The sequence below is a fragment of the Spea bombifrons genome, chromosome 2 (genome assembly GCF_027358695.1).
Source record: "Spea bombifrons isolate aSpeBom1 chromosome 2, aSpeBom1.2.pri, whole genome shotgun sequence".
In the NCBI taxonomy this organism is placed as follows: domain Eukaryota; kingdom Metazoa; phylum Chordata; class Amphibia; order Anura; family Pelobatidae; genus Spea; species Spea bombifrons.
This window is the reverse complement of record NC_071088.1, coordinates 10,399,245-10,427,033: the sequence shown is the minus strand read 5'-3', so window position 1 is coordinate 10,427,033 and position 27,789 is coordinate 10,399,245. Positions and strand designations below refer to the sequence as shown.

At 37.2% G+C, this 27,789-nt stretch overlaps 1 long non-coding RNA gene across 1 annotated transcript in view; it reads left to right on the top strand.

The window, feature by feature from the left end:
* LOC128474822 (uncharacterized) overlaps positions 1–9,513 on the top strand; it is a 103,618-nt gene extending 94,105 nt beyond the window's left edge. Inside the window, exon 2 of the long non-coding RNA XR_008346406.1 lies at positions 9,418–9,513. This is a non-coding gene — a long non-coding RNA (uncharacterized LOC128474822). The remainder of the gene's footprint in view (positions 1–9,417) is intronic.
* Positions 9,514–27,789: the final 18,276 nt, after the last annotated feature.

Here is a 27,789-nt window from a genome sequence, read left to right as displayed (position 1 = left end):
TCAATCTCTCTCTCTCTCTCTCTGTCTCTCTCTCTCTGTCTCTCTCTCTCTCTCTCTCTCTCTCTCTCTCTCTCTCTCTCTCTCTATATATATATATATATATATATATATATATATGTGGAAATATTTTAACTAATACTTTGATGAAAAGAAAACATGTTTGGAACTGGTGAGGCTCCAATGGCAGTTATTAAATTAACAAGTGATGTGGAAGGTCTTTGTGATGAGGTAAGGTTAGATGGATCAGATTTCTTTAAAAAAGTATAAGAAAATGCTGTACATCTAGAATAGATTTTAGCACAATTAAAGTATGGCAACATTTACAAACTGTATAGATTAAAAGAAATTATTTTTTCTCCTTCAGCAGGGAAAACATTCATTGTAAAAGCTCTAAAAAATATTAAATCGAATTTCATGGATTTCAGCATTTGCATTTCACGGCACATATAAATACCTACTGTATTAGACCATCCAGATATAATATGCCCTTTTAATCACTTATAACCATGCATGGGTACTTCATGGAGATCAGATTGGAAGTGGGTGCAACCTGGTTAAAGACTGAAGAAACTGGCCCGCAGAAATAAAAAATAATAATTTAAAGCATATATATATATACCTTATATACATATATCAGCTTTTATTATAGATTCATACATATACGTACACATAGAAATAAAAAGAAACAAATCTAAATCGTTTTGGGCACACAGTTTTATTATTCATATTTTTCTTCTATTTTACTTTAAATACACTTAGTATGGTCATGTTTATGGTATGATGCTAGGTTATTTATATTTATATAATCATTATATGCTATCCTCATATTTTGTATGAAGTGTAATCAAAGATATCTTAATGGTCAAATCATAGAATGTTGACTTAATTCGGCCGGACCACCTCCCTTTGTATAGCCATTCTGTCTTTTTTTCAAAACTGAAGTATGGATCATCAGTTTGTTAATATATTCATTTATGCAAATATGTTCGGATAAAACAGTAAATAAATGTGTGATGCTAATAAACAGAGAACCAAAACTTGTGGTATTAAGTTATTTATTTATATTTCACCAGGAAGGTTACATTGAGATTTCCCTCGTTTTCAAGTATGTCCTGGGTTCACGAACATTGCATTGTTACAATAAATGTATATTGGTTTAAAATATTTATTTAAAGTCATTTTAAAAGTAGATTTCACGTTGGCTGCTACTGATACCAGGTGCGACGGGTAATAAAAAGGGGTTTTAATGTACTTTATAAGCTGCTGGACCATCCAAATAAATATATAGAGATAAATGTAGGTTAGTGATTTCCAACTCAGTCCAGAACACCAGTGGTGGAGATGGTTTGGATCTCCTAATTCGAAAGCAATCCATAAACCTTGGGTGTTCCATGAGAGTTGTCATGGGAAGCACGGCTCTAGATCAATGGAGCTGTTTTCTTTCGAAGTGATAGGTCTGTTTTAAATGAAAAGGTACAGCTCCTCTTCAGTGAATATATCTGCAATATATGTCTGCCTCAGACAGAATAACGTACGCACATCTGGTTCTAATGACATACTACTGCCTTCATTGCATCTCTGTTTTAATGTAGATGGTGAGCAGATGCGAGGACTGGTAGAATAGCAGTGATACAACGTTAAATAGTTAAAACAATCCCTGATCAGGACATGGAAGGTGAGGTATGTTGATGTCATACAGCAGCATATTTGTTTAAAAGGAGGGATTCTTGAAACATGTAAGTTGATGATGTCTTAGCATCTGTTCTTCAGCTTGACATATTCAGGTGTTTCCCGTTAGATGGTCATTTATCCTGTTTGAAATACCATTCGCAGGTATGTAGGGCATAGCTTTAACCAGACATCGCATGAGGCTTATATGGTATTGCATAGCCATACAATGATTGTGTATTTTTATAATCTAGAGGCATATCATTTGATGTACCACTTGATTGGGGTTATCGACCTTTACCCAAGTTTTGGGTCTTGAAAAGAAAGTCTTGTTAAAAATAAAAATCACCAAAGAATATTAACCTCCTAGGAAGATCCCTTGGGAAGATTTTTTTTTATAAATTAAATTATTATTATTATTATTACAATTTATTTATAAGTCACCGGCAGATTCTGTAGCACTATTACCGAAGGGGAAAATGCAAAGTTATCAATAACATTAAAATTGATAATATACAAAATTAACAATAAAAAACATATTAAGACATAATGGTACAGAAGTGGAGCAGGATCCTCCTCTTGTGAGCTTACAATCTATTAAAAAGTTTGTGAAGGAATGAAACAGAAGGTAAGGGACTGCGTAGGGGATGTTGATTTGATTGTAGCGTGGGAGTGTTGTAGAGAAGGCAGTTGCCTGCAGATCTTGAATGTTGGAGAAGTGGATGATTTCTTCCAGAAAGCAGGTTGTGGACATCACGTTAGATTACATGCTTCTTATGAGCGGTGGGTTTTTAGTGTGTGTTTAAGTTAGGATAAGTAGGGGAGTAGAGGAATGAGAAAAGGAATTCCAGAGAATAGTTATAGCACAGGTGGAAAACAGAACCGAATAGGGAATTTCAGTGAATTTGTGTCTATTATTGTGTTTGTGTATATTGTACACACATTGTATTTCTAAACCATTTTGTTGCATTTTCCTATCTGTTGCATCCAATGTACCTAAATAAACTGTATTGGTAACCTTAAAAGACAAAACATAACTAGCAAAGCCAATCTATATTATAAAATAATACTATTAACTTGGATCGCCTTTGATCACTAAATGTGTGTTATCAAAGCATTATCAAAGCATCAATAAAACTCTTGGGGGGAAAAACTATGCATGTACTCTTTGCCATGTACAATGGATAGTGTGTGGTTCATGCTGTCTAGGTAGATTTTATTTTCTAGATGTCATCCGATGGCAAATTATTTTAGCAGGCCTCCCAGAGGGCCAGATTACTTGTTGTACAGAAACCAGAATACAGACTTGACCTCAGAACAGAGCAATCAGAGAATAACGGCCTAAGGGACAAAGGGGTTTATTAAAATCCTGAGTTTGTAAAAGACCTGAGGAGTGACTTCACTAGATCATTACACAGGTCATCTTAGCAACTCCATTATTCTCAAATGAACCCAAACAATGGGTAGTGAAATGTACGGTGTATAGGATAAAATAGAGGACTAAATGATCTCAACTTGTACATACTATAGAAACCTTCAAATACATAAAAAGGTAAACAAAGTAAATAAGGTAAGTGTATTTTAAAGAAGAACAAATCCTAGGAGAAGAAACTATAGGCTAAAAGTAGAAGGTCAGACATTTACATAAAAGGAAGCTTTCTTCACTAAGGGGGTTGAGGCAGTTAAATCAGAGGGACTTCTTTAAAGGGTTAATAATGTAGGCTTTGTACAGAAGAGAAGTTTGACTCTTTGTCATTCATAGTGAAGTCAATAAGTTCAAAATGCTTTAGAACTCACACACAAGCTTGCATTTTAGTGAATAAACCATGGAAAAGAACCCAAAAGGGTGTAGAAAAATATCAGAAAGTAGATATTGGAAAGCTATTCCAGCACTTGGGATCAGACAGGAGATACTCGGTTTCAGCTTGAAACATGAAGAATATATTTTGTGACATTGCACAATACATGTTTAATTGCTCAAAGAAATCCCAAGTATATTTATATTATGTGTATTTTCCTGGAAATTAAGGTATTTAGTTTAGTTCAGTTGGGAATTTGTGGGTCATACTACTCTATATCCACATATTTAAAGATTGGCTTTGACATCTGCTGAGCAATGTATGTTTTATTAAGGATTACAGGAAAGATTTACTTTATCAAATACTCCTGTTTTTCTCTGTAATTTGTGATACCGAGTAAGTTAATGGATAGACCAAATGTCACTTGTGGTTCAAGACTCTTTCCACGAAGTTCAATGCAGTTAAATCTTGCTTGATTGGCAAGTTCATTTTAAAGTTAAGGTTTCATTGTAAAAAAGGGATATATAAAAACAGATTTTTTTCCCCCCATTGCTGTACAGTATTTGACATCTGGAAAGCCACCTGTATTTGGTTGATTTTTGTTAGTGGTCAATAAACTAGGCACTGTTGTCCACCACGTGGATTCAACGATTATCTGAAAAGGATGGATAGTTTTGCCAATGGCTTGACTTAGTCATTTAGCAACATAGAATTTGACGACAGATATAGTCTACCTGCTTTTCCTGATTTAAAGAATCAAACTTTAAACGGTACTTTGTGTCGTCTTAGATTCAGGGTATCCATATGCCTATCCAATGCTTTTTTTATTCTTCCATTGTATTTGGTATGGTTTATGCGTCATTCCATTAAAATGTATTTGTAAAGCACCAGTTGTTTCTGTAGTAGTATTACAATCAAGTGAGAATATGTATTTAAGAACATTAATATTGACATGAACAAATGTAAGACAGAAGGAGAAATGGGTCTTTTGCATTCAGGTTTATAGTCTTATTTTTTTATAAAAGAAAATATTGATTAGTTATGGATTGTGGAGACATAGAGGAGAAGAGTTCTTTGTTGGAACCCTGAGCAATAAATTAATGGGTCCTACAGACTACATAAACATATGTAATACAATAAGTTTGAGTCATTTTACTGTACTACCTGAGATCAAGCGTTTGCAGTCCATTTCCAGCAGTCCGGGACAGCAAGATCATCTAGATTTTACGTTATCTACCAAAGAAGGTGTTTTAGCAATTATTGCCAACAGGTGCTCCAAGTTCCAGGACCAGTAACATAGCAGGTAGGATAGTGCTGGGCAGTGCTTGTTGTATAGACCTCTTTGGTAGCAGAGAGATTCGATGCAGAATGACCCCTAGTCCTAGACAAGAACCAGAATGCATGCTGCTGTACTGTGTGTGAACACAGACGGGGCCATGAGCCTAATACGCGGCCAGCTTACCACTTCATAGAAAAATAACTTGTGTGGCGCATCATAGTTTATATTCTGCTTTAGTAAATAAACCCTTTTTGTATCTCACTGAAGAACATAAAACATGACTACATAATACAATTGACGTAAGCTTTTAAGCTCTTTGATATTTCTTCTTCAAGTTACCATTAGAATGTTGTTGTCTTAAGAGTTTTTAATTTTTATTTTGTAATTATGTAGTATTTTCTCAAAAATCTATTTCTTGGAAAGAGAAATATAGTAGAATTGCCTTGAATATGGCGAAAAGTAAAAAAAAAAAGAGCCTTAGAACAAATAATGACATTATTAAAATAATGAAAAATGTCCACAAAATACTTTTGTATACCAACTGTATGAGTTGTTTAACGGATATTAAAAGTAAAGTTAAATATTTGGTTTCAGGATTATGCTGAAACTTGGCTAAAGATATGAATATGTTACTATCCACTTTGACCTTGTTGAATAATCTGTGAACTTGGTGTTAAGCAATTTATATCATAGGTCTTGCAAAATCAGTACGCTTATTACGCAATCAACCTCAGTCATAGCAAGAGTGCCCCTGACATTTAATGAGGAGGCTAATATCCTGTGCTGCCAGAAGAAACATAAGGTTTTGGCATTTCCAGACATTCTTCCCATAGTTTGAATAGCTCATCCTAGCGTAGACTATTTTATGTTGGATAGTTCCCAAAGACTGGAGAGACATATTAGGAAACCATGAAGTTTAGATAAGTCAATGCTTTTCCTTACAAGTACATTGATCGGTTCAACATACAAAATGTCTTTATGTAAGTAGAAACAAAAATTATATATTTTGGGGATAGTATAAACACTATACCCCATTGAGGTATGGGGAAAAAAAATGGAAAAACCATCATTTTGCCTTCTGACAATATGCAAAATCTTTATTCTCAGTTTTCACCAGCCAATTGTTAAAGTAGACTTAATAAATGTATATCAACTATAAGACAAGGGATATAATTTTTGACTTGGCAAGCATACATGAGAATTATTATTAGTGCTCAGCTAAGCATGCACAAGAGATGATTATTCTCCAGTTTGTAATTTCATTAACCAAGGAGACAATGCAATAGTGAAAACTATAGAATCCTATAAATACCTTCACCCTACATACTACCCCATTGGCCAAAAAGGGCATTCGTTTCCAACTCCACCTGATAGTAGGTGTGGTGTTTAAACCAAATATAAAAATGTAACAAAGGTTTGTCTACATTCAAAGGTATTTATTATAAGGTAACAACACAGCAAACACATTTATCTCATATACACATGCAGAGCCAAACCCCACATGACAACAACCCCCTTTTATCTCTCTCTCTCTATACATATAACAATTCCCTTCAACACAATTTGATCTCACCCAATGTTAAGCCTCCAGATCCGATAATAGCTCACTGCCGGGAGCTGACTCTCACCACATCCACCATGGAGGAAAAGGAAAAAGAACTGAAGGAGTCCATGTGTGGCATTATATTATATACCCTTCATTTGACATCACATCCTGTTTCATCACTTCCTTTAGTGAACTGTGGGAGGGAAGGATTCTAAGAACATCCACCTTAACCTATTCCCTTTGTTTATGAGGACAAGACAAGTTACCACAGTAGGCAGGACTAAAGAAACTGAGTGAAGAAAGGTCAGAGTTCCAGTACTGGTTAAAATTGTAAAGGACGAGTAACACTGTCTCACCAACCATGAAGGACAGGGGAAAGTCGCCTAGTACCTAGAGTACTTTGTACTTTTGTTTGGCTCAATATCAAAACCAACAAAAAGTCAACATTGCTATAGATAGATAGATAGATAGAGATAGATAGATAGATAGATAGATAGATAGATAGATAGATACTTTATGCATTTTTTCTTCAAAAACTTGATCCAATTGTGTTTGTTACATGTTACATTGAGGGAAAATTGAGGTGGCGATAGGACAGGTATTTTGATTATTTCTGCCACCTTTTAATACAGATCTCAATTTCCACACTTTTGATTAAATAAATGAATTATGCTAAAACATATCAGTTCCCCTTTACCTCACTATCCTTCCTGCCTGGGTCTTCCATGAACCAGAAATACTTAAAAGACAAATGTTTCACCAACATGAATTTTCAGTTTAAAACATTTATGAAAGATGTCGGAAAACAGCGATGATGTGAAAGCTTTACATGTATAATCACTCAAAATATTGGCAAGTCAATTACATAACCTTTGTTTTTTAACAATGCTTTTATTTAGGAATTCCTGGTGGCCGTAGTCAGTTTTGCAAGGTTTTCAAACTAACACGTCTTCTGTATCGTCCCTGGTACGTATTTTCCTGTCAATAAGTGTATTAGGATAGAAATGTATGTTTATTTAGGGAATCATGCAATTTTAGTAATTGTGCAATAGAACGCAACCCCCCATAAATATTCTGGAACAGTCAATTTTCTATCCAAATCCCGTCATATGTTGTGAATTATAAATCTAGCCAGTGTTTATCAGACGGATTGAGATATTATGGATATGCTACTTGACACTTGCCATCTTCTCAATCGTACTTATTTTTAAAACCTCTGGGGGCCTGGGTGTAAATTCTTATTTCACAGATGGCCGGTTAGCGCATGTGTGTATGTTACATATGACAAATATGATAACATTTTGCAACATTGTGGATGTGTCAGAATGCGAATGTTGGAAGTTAGATCACCAACAGCCCATGTTAATCGTATTGAGACAAATCTGCTACGCAGATATACTACTGATATTTCATTTCTCCAGATTTTATTAACAGTTACCCTACTTATTAAAATTCTTTTATGTAAACAATGGGATTTTGCATGTTATTGGGTGGTAAGGCAATGTACTACTATATTAAATTATTTCGGAAAGGCCACTCGCTTAAAGAATCCCTTCCTATTCATAAAGTGTTATTCCAGTATTTGCGACTGAATTTTTTTTTTATTTGATTAGATGTTGATTCATTCGATTTTAGTATTATTTTATTATTTTGCCATAAAAAAAAACCAATTATGTAATAACACATCATACAATCAATGACAAAGTTGGAAACCCTTACGTTTGATATAAGTAACATACAATTAGTAATAATTTCATATATACACAAAAAATATATGATTTTCAAACAATCATGAAGTCAAATTTGTTTATAGAACTATAAATTTAATATAGAACATTGAACTATGAATTCTATCTTAATATTGAACTAACCTATACTTATTGATACATAGATTTTGATGGCAAGTAAGAACCATTTGAGCCATCTAGTCTGCCGGTTTTGTCTGGTATAAAGAATTAATCAGTCCTTATCCCATGCATGCTTAAATTCCCTTACTGTATTAGCCTCTACCACCTTGTTAATTAATTTACTGTATAATTATATACCGTATTTGCTCGATTATAAGACAAGGTTTTTTCCAGAGCAAATGCTCTGAAAAATACCCCTCGTCTTATAATCAGGGTCGTCTTATAATCAGACCTTAAATCGGTCTGATTATGAGACTAAGATCCAGATCCCCCGCAGCGATGCAGAGGACCTGGATCCTCCTGTGTTAACCCCCTCCCCCCCACTTACCGGTGCTTCTGAGTCCCCGGTGCTTAGTCCGGGCTGCGTGTAGAGCTCTACACGATACAATCACGTAGAGCTCTACACGCTGCCCGGACTAAGCACTGGGGACTCAGAAGCACCGGTAAGCTGGAGGGGGGGGCATTACACAGGAGGATGCAGGGGACCTGCATCCTCCTGTGTTATGCCCCCTCCAACTTACCGGTACATCTGAGTCCCCGGTGCTTAGTCCGGGCTGCGTGTAGAGCTCTACGCGATATAATCGCGTAGAGCTCTACACGATACAATCGCGTAGAGCTCTACACGCTGCCCGGACTAAGCACTGGGGACTCAGAAGCACCGGTAAGCTGGAGGGGGGGGCATTATACAGGAGGATGCAGGGGACCTGCATCCTCCTGTGTTATGCCCCCTCCAACTTACCGGTGCTTCTGAGTCCCCGGTGCTTAGTCCGGGCAGCGTGTAGAGCTCTACGCGATTCGCGTGGAGCTCTACATGCTGCCCGGACTAAGCACCTGGGGCTCAGATGCAGGGGACCTGGACCCTCCTGTGTTATGCGCCCCCCCCAACTCAGAAGCACCGGTAAGTTTGGAGGAGGGAGAGGGAGTGTTAAATGGGGGGTGTAAGGCATTTCTGGAGGCAGAGTGCTCTTTGAAATGCCTTTTAACCCCTTTAATGCCACTCTGCCTCCTGAAATGCCTTAAACCTCCCTATATGCCACTCTTCCCCATAATATGCCTTTTAACCCTCTAAGTGCCAGATAGGGTTAAAAGGCATATCATGGGGCACAGTGGCATATAGGGTTAAAAGGCATATCATGGGGCACTGTGGCATTTAGAGGGTTAAAAGGCATATCATGGGGCACAGTGGCATATAGGGGGTATAAGGCACTTCTGGGGCAGATGTGCATAACTGGGGGGCAGGTTGGAAAATAGAAGGAAATAAAACCAAAATATTTTTCTCAAGCATACCTTTTATTAAAAAAGTGTTTAAATGAATTAACATTTACTGGTAAAACTTTTTTCCTATAGGGTCGTCTTATATTCAGGCTTTTTCTTTTTTTCCTAAATTAATATTAAGATTTGGGGGGTCATCTTATAATCAGGGTCGTCTTATAATCGAGCAAATACGGTATATATATGAAATGATTGAGCCAGATAATTACTTTTTGCTATTTGGTATTAGTAAAATCAAAGATTAAATGTATATATAGGTATATATATATATATATATATATATATATATATATATACCTATATATACATTTAATCTTTGATCTTGCTAATAGCAAGTAGCAAAAAGTAATTATCTGGCTCAATCATTTCATTCCTTATTGCTACATATAGTTACATGGTTTGTATGGTTAAAAAGACATGCTTCAGTCAACTTAACTTTTCTCAAGATATCCTGAATATCACTCATCCAGGGCAAAGAAAGCCCTCTCTTGAGATGACTTGAAGGGCGATAAAATTTTGTCATGGTTCCAAATTCAATGAGAACAATTCCTGGCTTGAACACTATTTATATTTTAATACGTAGTGATTTATATTACCAATAAAGTCTGGGTATCTGCACAATCAACGAATAGTGAAAAAAAATATGAAATGCGTGGGGTCCTGGTCATTAGATATGGACATTTTCTAGCTAAAAAGGCATCCGGTTCCTTCTTCAAATCATCTAAAGTACCTACAGATGCCACCCAAGGCAGTCCGGAGCTTTCAACCCCCACTTTAGAGAACGCCCATGTCAGTTTAGGTTGAACCATGTCTCCATTAATCATAACAGCCTCTTTTCATCCACCCTGCTAATAGCGTTAAAATATCTATATACTATATTTATTTATGAATGTTATTTTATAAAAAAAATATCTAAATTAACATAAAGAGAGACATAGATAGGGTTTTCTGTTACTAAGAGATATGAGAACTGAAATGCCATGTTTAAACTTGTATCTAAATGCAATCAAATGTTTTTTTTTCAAAAAAAAATATTGTTTGAAAACACGTGAGTTAGATTTAGCGAGAGCTTAAGGAGTTGTCTGGAAGCAGCTGCTTCTCTTCAGGGATCACTTATATATGTGTCTTAATGAGATGTTGACGTCAGGATCCTTCATCTTTGATGAATAAGCTGTCAAGGACTGTCATGTGGGGTATGTTAAAGAAAAAAAAATCTAAAATGCCTTAGAAAATATTAGATCAAATCTAACTCTTTTCGCTACAGGCTATAGATTCTAAAAAAAAATAAAATACATATACATATACTGTTGGGTCCCCCCACATTTTTAGCTTCAGATTCTCACAAGACTTCTAGGGATATGCACAGAATCAGTCTGGAGGCCATAAAGCATGCTTGACACACATAGTGAAGGATGTGTCTTTTGCGCTACACTTGATCTCATAAGACATGATTTTTCCTTAAGGTTTATATATTATGTGTTAGTGTTTTTGCGTTAGACACGCGAAGGTTTAGACACAACATTCCAAAAAAAAAAATTCCCTCACTCCATAGCTCAAAAGGTTTGAAAAAATCTACTTTGGAGAAGATTCAATTTTTTTATTATGTGGAAATTTATAACATAGATTTTGACAATGGGTAAGATCCACTCAGTCCATCTAGTAACCTTATTTCCCATACCACTGGCCCTTCAAAAGGAAGAGCAATGTGGTGATAATGGGATAGGGGTTAGCGTGCCATATATGATAGGGTGAGGAGCAAGGAATTGAGGTGAGGAGGGTTTGGTTGGGATGGAAATTGGGCCCCCTACCCTGGTCTATAGGGGGCCTTGGTTCCCTGTTTCTTTTTAGTGCCATTTTTTATTACTTTTTAAAATATGTTCTTATATGTTTAGGAGAAAGAGGCTCACAAATTATCTCTCACCCTTTTCAACTTTTGGGCTAATGAATCTATTAATGAGTTGTTTGCTTTTTGTTTTAGCTTGAATCAACCTGACTTTCCTGCAGTGAAGTGTATGCAGTTGGAGACTTTTTTGCGGGGTTTAGTGAATTTGACTTTTGTCCAACTCATGCTAGCGTGCAGGACCAAACAGTTACAGGTAACCTCAGCTTTTTCTATTAAGATTGGGTCCTTATTTAATGGTGATACTTTAGCTTTCTTTGGGTCAGAAAAGATCTAGAGTAATGTAAGCTTTCAGGTCTCTTCTTAAAATGGAATTCACTAAAAGCTATCCCCTTCAACCACATGCTCCATCGTTTATTGGGCCAGTACAGCTTTACCAACTTACCTTATCATCCATGTCTATAAGGGATATATACAAATACATTCCTTTAAAATCGCTTTATACCTTAGGTAGTAGAGAATGTCCCATTTAATACGTACATTTAGTTTTTAATGCTACAATCATATGCTAGGTATGTTCTCAGCACAGGTGAAACAAAATGTGCAAACCTTTATAAACAGTAGATATAAAATGACTATTTTCTATGTACAAAATAGGAGTGTAAAAGGCATATTTACAAGAACTTTTCCTACATGGAAAGCATGATCGACAACACAAAACTTTCCTTTCAGTTGCTGTGATGAGAAAATGGGATTATATCCTGTTCATTGATTATATCCTGTCCATTAACAAAAGTGCCTGAATTAACCAGAAATAATCAGTTCTAACAACGTACAGTTTTAAGCTGAAATGGTTTTTATAAGCAGACATCCTAATAGCTAAATGTAATCCCCTAGAAAAAAAAAAAAGAAGAAAGCTGTTGTTATGTTCACCGTTCACCTCTACACAATAATACTATTATTCGTGCTAATACTTCATATTATATCTTCGCTATATTTGTCATTCTAGTTCAAACTACAGGTTTATGTCTCTACCTGAAATTTCACATGAGTGATTATATTTTTTTTTTCATATTTTCTTGACAGATTAGAAAAAAAAAAGATCATAGTAAATATAAATACATTTTAAGAAAGCTGGAGGGAGTATGGATCAGATTAAAAACTGCACCTTCAGTTCTTGGAATACCGATTTTTAACATCCGGCTCACCTCTAATTGTACTAGTGATTGACAAGCTTTACTAGGTCGGCCAGTGGGATGACATACCGAGATATTTAAAGGATTAAGTGAACATCCACTTCTTTAAGGAGGGTTAATTTTACATTTATTTCCCTATAGATTCTCCTTCTCTCAACCGATTGAAGTCATATTTTGTTATTAATTACCATTAATTAACAAACACTTTGCCTTAATGTTAGTATTTGCCTATGTAATACTGAGTACAATATTTATAAAAACTAAATATTTTTTGTCTATTAAATCTCCAGAATTTGGAACTCTGTTTAAAAAATATTAAACAAAAAAAAAGCCATGGCTGGACATGAGATTACTATTCAGTCCCGGCCCTTTAAGGCCAGTGGCTGGATACCCACTGATTTATACTAAGACTCATGCAGTGTGCCACTGCAAACTGTAGATCCTATTCTTCCGCTGGAGCTGCAGGACTGGTACCTATTTTGGCCCAACCAACCCACTGGGCGTCTGACAGGTGAGCCAGATGGCTAGTCCGGGCCTACTGCAAGACACCTTCTTGCTACAAGCTCGAATATTGAAAGAGCCGAGTCAAGATAATACAATACTGGTGATGATGAGGCGGCCCTGGCACTTTAAGACTGGAGGCCGTCTGATGATGATGGCTGCATATGCCACACATTATCCTGGATCGGGTGAGTTTGGGGCACTGTCAGCCAGTGGCCCGCCGTACATTTCCCTTGTGTACCAGATGGCCAGTCCATGTCTGCTCCTGGTACAGACACCAATGTAGAAATAGTAGAACAGCACTCCAATATTCCTGGTGCTCAAACTGGGCTCCACCAGCACCCCAAAATATCGCTCAGCACTCCAGTAGTTAAGTGAGTTGTGTTTAATTCAACAAGGGCAACGTTTCGACCTTACGGTCTTCATCGAGCCATGGCGAACATGTGAATGCAGTGAGTTTATATAGGAAAAAACAGGTTAATTACAACAATCATTAACCATGTGTGCAATTTCAATGCAAAAAACATCATATTAAAGCAGATGATTCCATACACATGGGAAGATATTCATTTATAACAAAGTAGCAAAATTATACAATTTATGTATAATATGTAAAGAAACAATGTATATTGTGTCAAATATCAGTGATTCTTATTGTGCAAAGTAACAATTGATACAAAGTTTACCTAAAACGCAGCTGCTTCCCACAGCTCAATTTAATAGTAATAAAATATTAATATATAAATTAGGGAAAGCATAAGTAAAAAGACATGGGCTGTTGAGTGTTTGCGGACTACAACTACTATCACCTATTTTTGAGTTTTTACCCTTAAAGGAAGGTGTACCGGGGTGGGAAATGGAAATATATTTGTGGTTGTTATGGAACTTAACACCTTCTTGCTTGTACATACCCCGCGATGCGTTGTATACTGCCACCAACATGGGATTCTTGTGCAGTCTACATGTATGTACAATCACACAAATTGGATAAATGTACTACTTACCACAAAGAAAGCAAAATTTATGTTGCAATAAATATAACTAGGGATCACAATAAGCATGCTATAACTAAGCTTTTTATTTTGACCTAAATTATTGGTTACATAAGAAAATGAAAAGACTCTCTAAAGTCTAAATTAGATGGTTTTGAAATTACATAATAAATTGCAATGACCCCCTAGATTTCACCATACTATGTCTTGGCTTGTATATAATTTGCGGTTCTTCAGATACTACTAGGATTTCAGTTTGCATGATGTTTTAATTGTATTTTTTTTCAAATATTTTCTGTTTACCCTTTCAGTTCCTCGACCTGTTCTGAAAACATGTACAAGATAAATTATTAACTCCAACCATCATTTTTTAAGATGAATTACAGTAGGACCAATATAAATGTCAACACAGCCTATAGATAATCTGCTTCTCTACATATTTCTTTATCTCAGAGATATAACCACGCTCTAGAAGATAAATGGACAATTTAGTAAACTATGTAAGAAGAAATGGAAATATGTAAACTAGAGCTGGAAGAAAAGGCCCCAATTTAACCAATGTCTTTAATATATATATGAAAGCAAATAATTTCATTTATTTAATAAGTAAAAGTATAAGTCACTGGGTAAATCTTAGTATTTGCCTTAAGTCTTGGGGGGGTTTTATACCAACATAACATAGAAAGAGATGCAAAGTAACATACGGTTTCATGACCTCAGAGATCCCTTCCTCAAATGGAATGAGGTCCCAAAAGCTTTTGTAACTTTACATTTTTTTCTTAGGCTTATATGCCTATATCCATTATTCTTACTAGTACAGGTCAATGAATTCACAATATATATATAACTTATGGCATGTCATTGTTTTACGTGGACAGAAATTGTTTTAATAAGCACTTACTTAATGAGGTCTACAGAGAAAAGGTTTCCATCTGATTGCTCAATTGTTACTCTTAAGTTCTGCCTTTTTAAATTTCGTTCCTTATCACATACAGTATCGATTCTTGTTCTTAAGCTCAGGGCTGTATGTATAATGTATGTCTATCCATGACATTACAAAGCCCTCTCATTTCCAAGAACTTGGCTGTACCTACATACACAAAGCCTCATAATTTAAGATCTGTGTTCAGGTTGGATATTTATGTCCAATAATAAGCCATGTAATTAGCGGCATGTCCCGTACAGGAATGTATATTCTGGTTGTTGGATCTTGAGTGTGTTCATCTCATTACCAAAAGGCCGACATCCCTAAGCAATACTTGCTCCTCGTTACCAGTTCCCTGGCTATGAGGTCTAAGAAAGGGCATACTGAGCCCCATTACTCCATACAATAATGCCTTTTATACATAAAATGTAACTTATACATACCTCTTTGGCTGTCTACTTTGTTGTGACTTTTAGGGCTGAAGAGCATTCATACTCTCAGACCCAGCAAACATTCTGAGCAAACGATGGACAGCAGTAGAAGAAAGACAGAACAATTTGGGTCTCAAAAAAGGCGCTGTCCCTTTTAAAATCAAGGTATTTGGTATAATTATTTAATATCAAGGTAACATATTTATTCATTTAATATACATATAACCCTGTGAACGTATGTTGATGGAACATTAAAGTGTTAAAGCATGAATTCTAAATGCATTATCTATATAAAAAGTATATATCAATCCCCTTCTAGTTATACCCATTATTAAGGCTGCTTTACATGTCTTACTTTGTTCATCCATTTCTTGTACACAGGTTTTAGTGATCTTATCCCTAATGTGTCCAGCTCCCTTTTCTTGTCTTATTGTCCGGAAATACATTAAGAACACGTCAGTCGCTGTTATTTGAAAGCAGCGACGTGCTCTGTCTGCAGCCTCTTAAATATGTGAACTCATGTTGCATTGACCTAGCGAGATATATCTTCACTAAGTAAAGGCAATAACTCTAAATGCACTTATCAGAGGGCTTCTAATTAGAAACGATTGCATAATATTTATCTAGGACTCCTTTTACATAAACTGAAGTCCGTGGGACAAAAATGCTTCTATTTAAAAGAGAAACAGAAAAAATGTACATTCTACGCAGGTCTACGTAAAAAGGAGTGCATTATTTGAGTAGGGAGTGCATGTTATTAAGTGTTTCTCGGTTTATGACATATAGATCCTACATAAAAACTTAGAAACATAGAATTTGACGGCAGATAAGAACCATTTGGCCCGTCGAGTCTGCTCATTTGTCCTGATGTAAGTTTTAGGTCTTAATCAGTCCTTGATCTTGTCTTAGATTCAGGATAGCTTTATGTCTATCCCTTGCATGTTTAAATTCCTTTGGTGTATTAGTCTCTACCACTTTGGATGGGAGGCTAAGTGTATCTACCACTCTTTGAGTAAAATACAACTTTCTTACATGACATCTAAACCTCAGACCATTACCTCTTGTTCTAACATTTCTGCTCCTGTACTTTCTCCCATCCATTGGTAAATTCCTTTAAGTATTTAAATGTTGCTATCACATCTCTCAAGCTGTACATATAGGGTTCCCTTATTTTTGGTGCCATTTTGGTAGCTCTCTCTCTCTGAGCGCCCTCCATCTTCCTGCTACTAAGGCCTCCCGCTATAAAACCCAGAATCCTGCTTGCTTTTTGTGACAATTTATTGCATTTCCTGCTTACCTTTAAGTCATCAGAAAAAAAAACATCTTTTTTGTTGTCACTGAAGGAATAGTGACCCCAATGTAAGACTTGTACATTTGGATTCTTATGAATTTCAAATTTACTGAATTTTTTGCAGATTCAGCAATTCATACAAAGCCATGAAAATAGGACCAGACAACCTACAAAGTGAAACACAAAGCTACAAAATTTGCAGGCCCTTTAACTCACGGTCTCTTGTTCACTCTGCCTCTGACACTCTCTAAATGCTTCCCGACCTTCTCTGCTGACCACCTTCTCTTCTGCTTCCACATCCATCTTCTCTATTCTATCTCTTTCTTTTTCATATTCTCTTGTATCTATTGTTTATCTCTTTTATCTTTGTCCCCATCTCCGTGGACATAATTTGTTCCCAAATTAAAAATGCCCCCCACCATTTTCAGCCAAACCAAATGGACTTGTTTCACCAGGAATGTCTACCCTGTCGCAGACCTTTGTATCATCTGCAGTGTGTTCAAGATGAGACCTATAATCATCTGGGACAAATCATATGTCATATTGTACTAATGGTAGATAAACTTAAAAGATCCAATGGAATCAGTTAACTATATTATCCATTGGTGTTTTAAATAAACATCTATTGAAGTATCTATATGAAGTATATCTATTGAAATATACATTCCTCTGTAAGTATACATACATGTGTATACATTAACACATATGTCATATGTATATATGAACACGTGTGTCATATTGTTTCAGAGTCTTATAGAATGAAAAAAAAGAAAAAAATAATTATTAGACATACTGTATTTTATTGAGAACCCAAGGTTTTTGTGAGTGCTAAGCTCCATTACATTACATCAAAGAGGCAAACATCAACTGAGCGTGGCTTTAAATGAAATTACTGTATCGTGTCCTAGGAATCCTAGGAAATGAACTAAGACACAACTGTCAACGTTGTATGATCAGCTATGGCAGGGGCGTCCAACATGCGGCCCGCGGGCCAAATGCGGCCCGCGAGACCTCGAGGTGCGGCCCGCGTAAGATCGGCAGCCAGGGCAACCGATCTTACGCGAGCCGCACCTCAAGCCCTGCTACTTACTTGTGGTTGTGGGAGGGTCTTCTGGACTGCACACAGAGGAAGCGGAGTTCACGTGACATCCTACTTCCTCTGTGCTTTAGCAGAGAAGGCAGAGGGAGGCCGCGCCCCCTGCTGAAGTCTGTAAGCGGCATCGAGGAGCTGCCTTGCAGGTAAGGAGGTGGGGAGGGTGTTTGAATGAGTGTGTGTGATTGAGGGAATGAATCTGTGAATGAATGATTATATGAATAAATGAGTGTGTGTGTGTGTGTGTGATAGCATGGATGTGTAAGTGCTGGAACCTAGGCATGATGGGACTGTGATTGCTGTTAGCAATCACACTCCTATCATGCCAAGTCAGCCAGTACATGCTGAAACCTGGCCAGCTGCCCCCCTTGTGTATTGATGCTGCCAGCAGTATGGGGTCTGCACTTATAGCCACCCTGTACCAGCATGTACTGGCTGACTTGGCATGATAGGAGTGTGATTGCTAACAGCAATCACAGTCCCATAATGCCTAGGTTCCAGTATTTACTGGATGGATGTGTAAGTGCTGGAACCTAGGCATGATGGGACTGTGACTACTGTTAGCAATCACACTCCTATCATGCCAAGTCAGCCAGTACATGCTGAAACCTAGCTAGCTGCCCCCCTTGTGTAGTGATGCTGCCAGCAGTATGGGGTCTGCACATCACTTACAGCCACCCTGTACCAGCATGTACTGGCTGACTTGGCATGATAGGAGTGTGATTGCTAACAGCAATCACAGCGAGCACAGTCCCATCATGCCTAGGTACCAGCATTTACTGGTTGCCTGGGTTGCCAGCATTTACTGGTTGCCAAGTCATATTGCTAATTTTGTCCAATTGTGTTTTACCTACTTTTATTAAAAATGTGAGTTTTTATTATTATTTTTAAAGGTGGGGGTCATTTTCGGTTTTGGCTAAGTGAACCCTGAATGTTTTGGTCCAGAATTTTCATTTTAGTTCATCCCTAGAATAAATCTAGGGAATCCTGAATTTGTAGTCGCAAAACTTTCTAGGCCCAGAAATCAGTGAGAGGAAGAGTAAAGGTTTTGTGTTATTTACTTTATTTTAATCTGCATATTTTATTAAAGGCCATATTTTTTGTCACAGTGAAAAATGAGTGCGGCCCGCGCACGTATACAATTCTGATGAAGTGGCCCACTGCAGAAAAAACTTGGACACCCCTGAGCTATGGTATTAGGACAACCTGTCTAATGAATGCAGTTAAAACTTTCTGCGCTAAGAAAGTTCCTGTTAAGAGTCCTTCACTATATTGGTCGCTAATATTTTTTTCTATGAAATTCCATTTTATAACCTAAAGATTCTATCAGAATTGATTTATGTGCTGGTATTTTATATACATATATATATATATATATATATATAATTTGTTGTTTTTATTATTATTTAGGAGAAGCTGCAGTGCAACATCTCCTCGATGGACCTATTTCTAAGAGACAGTGTAAAGAAACCATGCCGGTATTATATGCATTAAAGTGCATATAATTGCTGAATTGAACTGAATTATTAAACCTTTTTTTTGTAAAAAAAAATCTTAAATACAAAAAAGGACCGCAGTAAAGATTGTTACAGAAATTATTTATTAATATGAAAGTGTAACTATTATTTTGTTTCGGTTGACACCGTATTATTAACATCTTGGTATTTCTTTGGGGTTGGCGGACATACGTTTTGGCCTTTTACTTTTTTTAATATGAATAAACCTGCTTTCCGTGGAGACAATGTATCTGTATGAAGTAGAAACATAATATTCAGTACAACAGTCTTACTGTATTTTTGAGAGGAGAGCATAAGAGGATCCAATGTTACTCGGATCAAAGGAATCATTATTTAGCTCTATTAGAACACAGGAAGGATATTCAGTAAATTTATTCTTCTGCAATGAGATTACAGGCTAAAGATAAACCCGTGAAATGACGCTCCTAATTTGTCCATAACGTACTGTACAAATAGCGAGAGACAAGGCATATTGGAGGCAGGGGCACTGGTTCTTTGAATCCCTTATCTAATGCACTGCTTGCTGAGTGATTAATAATATTTTTATCTTTGAACCTAAAAAGATCTGTTAATGCAAAAAAAAAAAAAAACGAAAGAAAATAAATCTGTTAGTGCAGAATGACCTGCCAACCAAGGTCGACTCAACCGCCAAGACCATTTCTTTGTTTCCTGTAAATATACTAAACATTGAAAATTAGGGCAAAACTATAGTTTGAAATTGCTCATATTTCACTGATGATAATAATACAGTATAACAAAGGGTTTATTTAATGTGCAAAGTGAACCCCCAAAAATATATATATATAAAAATGTTTTTAAAGGGACAGTCTACTTTTCCTGGGAAACCTACTATAAAAGAATGCATATTAAAGTAGCTAATAAAACAAAATAAAAGTAACAACTAATGAAGCAGATAGGAGCAAAAGCCACCTAATTAACAGATTAAAAGCTGGGGGATAGTTGAAAGGTAAAAGCCAACATACCAGCCTCCTGATGCAGGAAGAAGATTCATATCTATTAATATTAATTAAAGAATCACGATACCCAATAAGGAAGTAATTAGGAAGCATTTCAATAAATATAATAAAATCAACCCAAATGGAGACAATAACAATGTGTAATTGTGTGACTTAACAATGCCATATGATACAAACAACTATATGTAATCGTATATTTTTTTAATTGAATTAAGCATTGTCGTCATATCAGTGCCTATTGTCAATTTAATGGCAGTAATAATTAAAAGAATAATATGTTTAGTGTTGCAAACTTTATTGCCTTATTGTCTACAGAGCTCAAGTTATCTCGGGGTTATCTGCTAGGTAAAAGTAATTATTCCTTATCTTACTGTGTTCGTTTAAACAATAGAACGTCTAGGTCATAATCACCTAGCATGACCATATGATTAATTAAAGTCTAAGTAGGGAGAAGCTGATGAGGACAGTGACATAAAGTAAATATCCCATGATTACCTGTGATAATCGTACAGCAGAAAAAATGCTACTAATGTAGCAATTACACACTTGTATTTAATGCTGCCGTATACTAATGTATATTATATGCAAAAGCATGAAAAAATATATATAATTTTTAGTCACCTAGCTGGTGGATAGGATGAAATGGAATAGAGATTGCAAGCCGGGCCTTCTCGTCCAACATCAGTGCCTGACCTCACAAATGCTCTACTGGATGAATACATAAATACTCCAAAATCTTGTAGAAAGCCTTCCCAGAAGAGTGGAAGCTGTTATAGCTGCAAAGAGGGGACCAACCAGTGGCGGAACTACCGGGGTCGCAGGGTTCGCGACTGCGACCGGGCCCTGGAGTTCTGCCAGTCAGGGGGGCCCAAGGGGTGCCGAGCGGTTGCTGAAAACGACCGCTCGGCACCTCTTGGGCCCCCCTGACTGACAGAAATCCAGGACTCCTCTGCTCCTCGCCGCTGCCGCCACCTGCCTCAGCGCTGCCCAGAATGCAGTGTTGGGAGCGTGAGGCGTTTGTCTCGGGTGCCGGCACTTCACGCTGAGCGCCGGCATATGACGTCATATGCCGGCGCTCAGCAGTGAAGCGCCGACACCCGAGACAAACGCTTCACGTTCCCAACACAGGAGTTGACGGTAAGTGACCTACAAAGGGGGTAGGGAGGGAGTGGGTAGATCCTGAGAAGGGGGGGTAGGGAGGGAGTGGGTAGATCGTGAGAAGGGGGTAGGGAGGGAGTGGGTAGATCGTGAGAAGGGGGGTAGGGAGGGAGAGGGGAGATAGTGAGAAAGGGATAGATGGGTTGGGGGCGCCCTTAACAGACTCTCGCACCAGGGCCCTGAGGTTTCTAGTTATGCCCCTGGGACCAACTACATATTAATGTCTATGTATTTAGAATGCAATGTCATAAAAGTCCCTGTTGGTGTAATGGTCAGGTGTCCCAATACTTTTGTCCATATAGCGTGAGTAAATGTAAGATTAGAAAGATCAGAGCAATTTTGGTAAAGATGTTGGCACTTGAAGAGAGATCGGCATTCATTTTTCTTTCGTATGATGCAAGTCCACATTCTTTTTCAATCAGCTTCCTATAGGTAAAAGCAACATCTTAAATGTCTCCATCAGCAGCGTGTCTATGGATGATACACATCAGGATTTACCTGCAAATACTCATCAACGCTGAACATCCAGATGAGTCCGCATATGTCAACAGGTCGTAGAAGTTGTGAGGGAGGCAATACCAACGTTTACGACATCTGCTTCTGCTTCCCAAGCCGTGAACGCTACGTCAGATCAAAGAACTTTATCATTTGATGCAGAGAACGCTATGTCATCATCTAGGATTCAGCATTGTACAATATGAAAGACAGAAACATATCATCTGTGTAATTTATTTTGCCAGATTTTTCCTCAACTATCTTTACAGCAGAAAATTCACGCTCACAAACCGCATATACTGCATTGCTGGAGGGTCGACTAGGCGCAATGTAATTCAAAAGAAAGCAAGCAACTCCCTGGTGTATTAGCCTTCGATTTGCTTGTTCGCTTGCACGTTGCAAATGTGTTTTGAAACCAAGTTCCAAGTCAAAAATTCCTCCCTTATCTCCTGCACAAACGTTAACGTAATAATAATAACATTTAAAAAAAATGTGAAAGCATGGCAACTAATAGACCCTCTACCCCTTCCCCATCAGATCTGCTACCCCTGACAAGCCAAAGTCCCTTGGCAGAGTCAGAGTCTTAGAGTCTGGGGGGTTATAACCCAGCTATTCTATTGTTTACCACAAGCAGTTGGAATTAGAGGCTAGTAGCTTGCACTAAGATAGCAGAACTAGAACACATATAAATGATTGGCGGGGAAACATTATTTTATGAAAAAAACAGAACTGTTCTAAAAAGGACATCAAAATATTTGCTGTGATACTAGTAACACGAAGCGTTACATGATATTATTTGAAGCAATTTTTCTGAGCACAGCCGCAGCCTCTGAGTTACAAAGGGGTTAGTTTGATCTTCTTTGGCACTCTCTCATATTTCCTTATTATTGTTTCTTCTTCATTATTATTATTCATTGATTTATACAGCTCCATCATATCCCACAACACTGTACAGTGGACAGGGCATATGTAATAACAATAACAATTGGGACTTACAGATAAAAAAAAATTACATTATCTCGCCACCAATGAAGCTTCCCATATGTTTGAGAAGCAATAACAGTTCTGATGGACAATCCATCATCATCTGTCACGAATACCGCAGTGGTCTCTATGGTCGAAGTATGACATTACAATGAGGGTACTGGCCCATTACGTTCAGATCTGGACTTTACTACCCCACCAGCACTTAATGGTATCTGCTGACACTAATGTTAAAATAGATCTTGGAAGGCAAATAAAAAAAAAAAAACCTTTGCGAAGAATTTTCTTTTTAGTGTCTGCACTAGAGAACGTATGATAAGGCTAGTCTGGCTCCACTCGTGAGTTGAATGTTTGAAACTACAAAGCTTAACGTTTTACACACCAGATCTGGAGTTCGGCGTACTGTTATGGGAGATGATAAAACATGTTATCGCCGTTCACTTAGACCTGCAAACACCCTTTAATGCATTGCACCTAGACGCTGTAAAAGAGCAAAATCCGTGCCGCGTTATTATCTCGAAAGCTTCTATTTCAGCTAAGTGGGCTTACGTCAGAAGATGACCAGGTCCGCGGCCGTGGCTCTCCTTTCACTACCACCTCCACGCTCTGCCTGTTCCTTTGGCACTCAAAAAAGCAACAGCGAATGTTTCTGATCAGGGTCGGTTTCGTGGATAACATAATGAAAGTTTTTACAATTTCTTAAAGAAAACTTGCAGAATCGACGCTGGTTTTTATGGTGCAGTAATGGACATCTGCAACCAGGTCCAGGCCAAAACAAATACAATGAAACATAGTCCCCGCAGCTATTCTGGTATTTCATAAGTTTAAATTATTCTGCAACGAAGTACAGGCTGCTGGCTATATTCTATGAATGTGAAGGCAATGCACTTTCGGAGAATATGTGCCAGATTTGGTCAACCCCCCCCATATATAATTTTCACTGGAAAATCTGGCCTTAGAACTAATGACACAACTAATCACACGTAAGCTATACTTATACCTTTTGTTACAATACATATCTTCATGTTGCTGGTAATATAAGACAATCAGCAACGGAAACCTAAGATTCTTCAAGGATGTTAAAAATTATATTTTTCAATATAATCCAATCAATCAAAAATGAATCACTTGTGTTCTCCAGCTGGATTATAAACGCATCCCATGGCCAAAGAGAGACGCTTTTTGTTTTGATGGAGGGGATAAAATGCAAAGTTTCTTTTCAAAAACTTTTTTATTTCACTTTGTGACCTATTGATAGCTATTTATACATAATATAGGATAATTATTATAAAACAAAGCCAGCTACAAAATATGGGTAGACTGATGTCACTAAAAACGTTCTCAAGCTTTGGAATTTGTCCTCGATGGTATGAATCCAGGTCCATATACACAACTGATATAGCTGATGATCTACAATAAGCAGAGCTGGGTTAAGAAGTAAGAACAATGGGACTTTTAAGTTGCCGGAGAATATTTTGCAGAAGGTGCTACGTAATGGACAGGTGATAAGAAACAGACACCCATGTGTGGTCCCAGACCTTTTTAGAGGCGCGCGAGGGTCTGTGCATTCCCAGTTGGATAAACGTGGAATTCAGAATTGTCCTGTTGCATGTAAAGAGGAGTAGCCCCCCACACAGCTTTTAGCGTAATACAATGTGAACACGCAGTGTATTTATGTAAACCACCTGTATTTTCTGCATTTTTTTTCAATGTACCGACTTGGAAATATTAAATATAACTATGGTGGGAGCTGCGCCCGCGATAATTGATAAAGGAGAAGAGGTTCTATGCTGTCCTCCATGATGAAGGACCGTTGGTTTGAGGATGACATAGAATGTCCTTTGCCGCAAAGAGTTTAACGCTAACCTTATGGAAGCTTAAATCTCAGCCGGCATTATCCAATCAATTCCATGTCCGGAAGTCCTTTCCCTTCCCCTCTTCCAGCTTTACAAAGGCTTCCTAAACTAATCAACAACTTAATAGGCGACTAATAGCCTAATGGCAAGGAATAAGCATGCAGAAAAGTGAAGTTAAGAAGTATTATAGGGAAAAGAAAAAATGTCGGTGCGCTAAGCTAGTCACAGGCTCAAATAATACAAATGTGTAATACGAGGCCTACCAAACAGGTGTAAGCATGCTGCAAATACAGTGTGTTGGCTGTACAATGTATACAAAATACAAAAACTGTCTGCGCTTCTTACCCTAATAAAGTTGGCAACAAATATATAAACATAATATAAATGAGAGGTTTTGGTTATATGAATTGCCCAAAGCATAATTAAGCTCACCCGCCACGTCAAGGCACACTCTCAATAGGGTGAGAACCTACTCTCACCTCCTACATAGTGGGCACACAAAGCAGTTTATACTGCTACCAAAACCATCCATGCTATTGGCTACAGAAAGAACAAATCAATCTGTTCCTAACAGGAACATCAGCAGGAAGTAGTTACAAGTTTATTAAAAAAAATAAAAAATTAAAATAAAAATCCAAAAATAAATATACATGACTGCTCCTTTAATGAAATAAATATGTGATGGTTGGTTAACATTCTGACTCTTTCCTACTGCAAATCCTCCATAATCCAGCAGCTCCTATATCTTGGGTTTCTTAGATTGTCCTGTAAAGCAGCTCGAGACACTTCATTATTCACATTAACTAGTCCGCTGAAACTCGTGAATCATTGCATTCAGTGGTCTGGCATGAAGCTAAGTTATTTTCACAAGTAAAATAATAAAATGTAACTGTAGATTTATATAGGTATAGCCGCGATGGCAATGTAAAGAATATTCTGTTTTATTTTTAGACGCATTAATCTTTTAATGGTAATTGGTAACATTATGCTGCTGAAAAACTACCCAGAATGTAGCATTCTTACTCGACTGCATGTAATTATAGGCAATTTTTTTTCTAATATGTCTCCGTGCATTTTTATCACATACCGCAGTTCATGGTATATATATCATTGCTGGTTTTATAGTAGTTTTTTTCGTTTTTTCGTTTTTTTTATTACGCTTGGATGTTTCGTATAATGAACACGTTTGCTGTTTAAACTCATAAACTTCACGATCCGTCACGAAGGGCCGATCCCAGTGAGAGTCAGCCTTGGACATGGCATAGTTATCTCCTTGAGATTTCTTAAAAGTCACGTCACAAGTTGTGGTATGTATTAAGCAGGGCCTGTTCATCTGCTTTTTATAGAAGAAAGGGGGGAAAAAATTTGGAACGACTGAAAACATAAATAAAAATATAATTAAAATGAATTTATTACTAAATAACAAAATAAAATGTATTGCAAAATAACACTTTTTGATTTCCCTTTTTTCACATTTGCCAAATTAATATAATAATTATATAATAATAGGTTTAATATGTGTATTTTATTAATTTTTAAATAAGGTCATTGAAGTAACACACGCAGATAATAAGATGATATTTGGGTAAAGCAAAACATAATGCTGGAAAAAAAAAGTTTAATTTGAATTCAATTCTAAAGAAAATTTATTATTAATATAAAACATAAAAAAATGGTACTTTAAGGGTTTGGAAATCTTTACACATGCTTTTTTATATAAACAATCTATAGATTCAGCTATCAGTCTATTCCTCGTACACTTACCGCAGGTTACAAAGTAAAAGAAACAGACACAATCAGCTAAAAGGACAAAACGCGCTTATCTCGTGGCAAGAAGCCAAGAGCGCTGTAAGGTGATGTGTCCCAGAATCTCCTTTGTTTATAAAAGATCATATTTCAAAAGCTTGCTGTGGTGGTATAGTTCCAATATTCTATTTAACTCTTTCAGTGGCAGAAAGTTCTCGTACCTGGACGTTAGTGTCCATGACAAGGTTTGTGGAACTCATTGTTGCCCATGGGGTGTTTAGTTAAATGTCCTTCACAGAAGAATATTGCGGACTACCTGTGACTGAAGGGGTTCACACTAACTTAAATATTTTTTGATTAACCAGGGCTATCCAGGCCCAGACTGGATGTCAAGCTCAAAGGACAAAAGAATGGTGGGCTGAAAGTTTATCAACTGCTGGCCTTGAAGTGCCAGAGCTGATTTAACTTTCCAGTCTGATACTGAATCTACTGTATGCGGCAACCTCGGCACCTGTACTATAGGAAATATTTTCCTAATTCTGATGGTGCTGTATTAATTTGAATTATAGATGTCATTCTTAACATAAATTATATATATATATACTGTAATGCAGCTCTATTTTGTCATTAAGGTGAATGCTTTATTTGGTATACAGCTCTTAACTAGGGAATGATGGGGCAGCACCGGCACTTTAAGGCTAGCTGGATATGGGCTGCTGCACCTTACATTTTTATGCTCACGTAGCGTGTGGCCGGGCATAGCCAGCTGGTGACCCCCACACCACAGCACCTGCTGTGCTGCTGGAATAGCGGATGAGTATGAGGGTGAGTATGGGGTGCTGTTGGTTAAGGGAAAATGCGTTGGAGGTTTGTGCAGAGATGGTCAAGGGGTACGGTAGGTAACAGTTACCAGTAAGACAGAAGAGCACCATCAAGTATTCCAATCGCTGTGTCTGTATTGTAACCACATTCTACCCCATCTTTCTTGAACTGATCCACAATGTTAGTATCTCTCCTGGTCTACGCAGAGTTCTTGATCCTGAAGTACTCCATCTCCTGCGCTGCTTACTGCAAGTTCTGTATCCTGCTTGATGACATGCCGGCGAGCCAAGCAAGACACCTGCTGCAGGTGATTCCAAACCTCTATCACCATAATATTAATACCGTTTTTGCTTTGGAGGTCATTATTAAACTTTCTACATGAGCTTCTAAATGAAACTTTCTAAATGAGCTGACACCTGAGACTCTTGCAATATTAACCCTTAATATCCCATTGTAAGGATGCAATGATACTGACTCGCTAAATGTGTTACCCA